We start from the raw sequence: 3,368 nt of genomic DNA, 5'->3' as shown, positions 1-3,368 counted from the left end.
ATTCAACTCTATCTCATCCTAAATATTATATCTTAACCCACTCATGTATCTAACTACCTTCTCATCTTCATCTTCCACTCCTCCTTTGATGCTCAAAGTGTGGAATTTCTTTGTATATGTGATAACATCCATCTCTCTTTACTTCAAATTGTTCCTCCTCATCTTCAATTGGATTTCCAAATCTGATGGTAAGAATTGTTGTTTAACCATAGTCTTCATTCTAACCCAACTTGAAATCTTTACCAATCCTCTTTCTATTCTACCATTTTGAATGCTAGTCCACCATGTAAGGTTTGTTCCACTCAACCTAGATTTTTCTATTTTCACCTTCTTGTCTTCATCTATGTCTTCCAACTCAAAGTAGTTTTCTAGTGCTTCTATCATCCTAAGCACCTCTTCACTTTCCATTTTACCTTGATACATAGGTAAATCAACCATGCCTTTTACACTAGTGCCTTGTACTGCCTTAATCAATCTTGCAAACCTTCTTTCATTAGGATCCTCCTCTTGTGATTTTCTCTCATGGTGTACTTCTTCTTCCTCATGGTGTTCTCCAGGAACCTCTTCTCTCCTAGGCTCTCTTCTCTCTTTTTCCAATGCTTCTATCCTTTCCAATAATTGAAGTCTTTCTCTTCTCATTTTCCTTTCTTCTTTGTCCCTTTTTGCTTCTAATTCTCTTTTCTCCCTTTCTTTTTGCTCAAGTGCTACCCTCAATTCTTCTATCTCCCTTGCTATTTGATTCTTAGGTGCCATAACTACCCTTACCAACCTTCACTAGGTCTTTCTAATGCTCTAATACCACTTGATGTAGAGACAAGGAGGTAACAACAAAACTTCAATGATAAATTCATATGGTTGAATGATTGCACAAGGTTCACTAGGCTTCTTAAAGGCACTTAATGGCTTCAAATGCACAAATATGGAATAGACCTTCAACTATCTATTTCAATCCCAAAAAGTGTTTTAATAGACTCAATATGACATTTTTAAATAGGTTTTACAATCTCAAAACCCAAGTTCATACACAAACCAAGTTACCCTCCCTGACTAGGCTATTCTCTTCATTAGGATAGTAGGCCCTGTTTTCTTGATTTTCCTCCCAAGCTTTACAAAACACCAAGAAAATTAATAGGCTTTTCAAATACCCTTTTTGGATTTTTATAATATATCCAAAAATCAAATATCACTCCTTTGGAAATATTGTATAGAACAAGGTAGTTTGTCTCAAAATTAGGCCTAATTAGGCCACTTTTACAAAGCAAGTACCCTTTAGACTTAACTCAAGACTTTAAACTTTCTACAGTATGGTATTTTGATGCCAAACTAAGGATTCCATATTCCTTTTACCAAGTTAACCTTTTTAAGCATGCTTTCCCACAAATCCTCTCATTAAATGATGCAAAACAAGGGGTTTACAATTCTCCCACTTCCAATCACTTCTAGAATCTGTTCAAAGTTGAAACACCATATTTAGGACATTCACTAACTCATCCAAACATAAAAACATACCCTTATTAAGGTAGATCTTCTATTGTTGTATTGGTAGCACCATTTTCTTCTCCCTTTTCCACGGTTAGTCAAAATGATCACCCCTTAAATGTTTCTTCCTACACTTAAATTAGTTAGCAACATTTGAAATATGTTACAAGGGATCCATTTCATAGGAAAAAATAGTAAAATACCTTAGGAATGGATCAAATCATCATAAAAACCCCTCAAAACAGTTAATTCTCCAAACTGTTACAGGGTTGTTTGGAAAAATAACAAAACAAAGAGACTTTTAATACTCCAAGATCCTTTCAAGAATTCATAAAATGACTAAATAAAGGTACTAATTCATCCCACAAGATTTGAATTCTATAGTCAATCAAAATACAATGAAATCATTCAAATAAATAGTGCAAATAACAAGAACAAACTATGTTTTATTCTCCAAATATAGGTTTTTCCGTATAGTGCCTTCTTCTTATCTTCTTGTCACATTTTTAGGCCTCTCTAGGATTTATAGACTCTCATTCTAACCTCCCCTAACTTCTTCCATTCAGTTGAGATCATTTAAAACAACAAACTAATCCTAAAAAGCCCAAAACTCTTAACTAGACATTAGGCTTATTGTTCAAGTTTGAAACTTTTTAACTAAAAGACTCTAACTAATACTAATAACCTACAACTAACCCTATGAATTAATTAAACTTATTGACAAGTCTTTCTAGACCCCAATTACATTTCATTTTAGATCTAAGGTCTCTATTAGGACCATTAGGACATTTACTCATTACATTGCATTTTTTACTAAAAAAGGCCATAATAGGATTCAAGATATTCCAATTTATAGGCTTTTTTGTCAAGATCTCCTCCTTAGTCCTTGGTGTCTTGATTGAATCACTTGTCTTCCTAGGTGCTCCTACACCAAAAAAACCTACACTTCCAAAGAAGTATTAGAACTAATCCATACAGACTTATGTGGCCTAATAGAAGTAAAAGGCTACCAAGGAGATAGATACATAATACTATTTGTGGATGACTACTCTAGGATGATGACTGTCATGTTCTTAAAGAAAAAATATGATGCATTCCAAATGTTTAAGTTATATTTTGCTAGGGTTGAGAAAGAAACAGGAAAAATTCTAAAGTGCCTAAGATCATATAGAGGAGGAGAGTTTACATCAAAAGAATTTGAGACATTTTGCAATGATAAAGGAATCAAGAGACAAATATCAGCACCAAAAAATCCCCCACATAATATCATTGTAGAAAGAAGGAATAGATCAGCGATAGAGAAAAATGTTGCTCTAAAGTACTGGAGAGAAGTTGTAAGTACTGCTATCTACACCTTAAATTGAGTATAGGTCAAGAAAGGTACAATTGTAACACCTTTTGAATTATGGTATGGTCACTCACCTAATCTAAAACATTTCAAAGTGTTTGGTTGTAAATGGTATATTCTTAAGGATACTATAAGTGACAAGTTTGATACAAAGCGTGATGAATGTATATTCCTTGGATACTCCACTAGAAGCAAAGCATATAAGTATTAAATACTAATACTAACAAGATTGTGAAGAGTGCAAATGTAAATTTTGATGAGGATGAAGAAAGCTAATTTGATGAATCCAAGAAACTAGAAGATTATAGATCTTTTGTATACTTCTATGAAGGAATATCTACTAAAGATGAAGCTACCAATCAAGTTGGGAATCAACAACAAATCTCAATAGCGGCTGAGTCACAACTAGTGAATGCCAAGTGACAACTAGTGAATGTTGAGTTGCATTTAGAAGCTAAGTTGTAGAATGAAGAAAATGCACATTCTAACTCTAAAATTAGTATGCATGGAAGAGATGATGTAATACCAGATAGAGATGTAC

This window comes from Cupressus sempervirens, chromosome 10, assembly GCF_028749045.1.
Source record: "Cupressus sempervirens isolate cs-2001-9-10 chromosome 10, ASM2874904v1, whole genome shotgun sequence".
NCBI lineage: Eukaryota > Viridiplantae > Streptophyta > Pinopsida > Cupressales > Cupressaceae > Cupressus > Cupressus sempervirens.
This window is presented reverse-complemented; position numbering follows the sequence as displayed.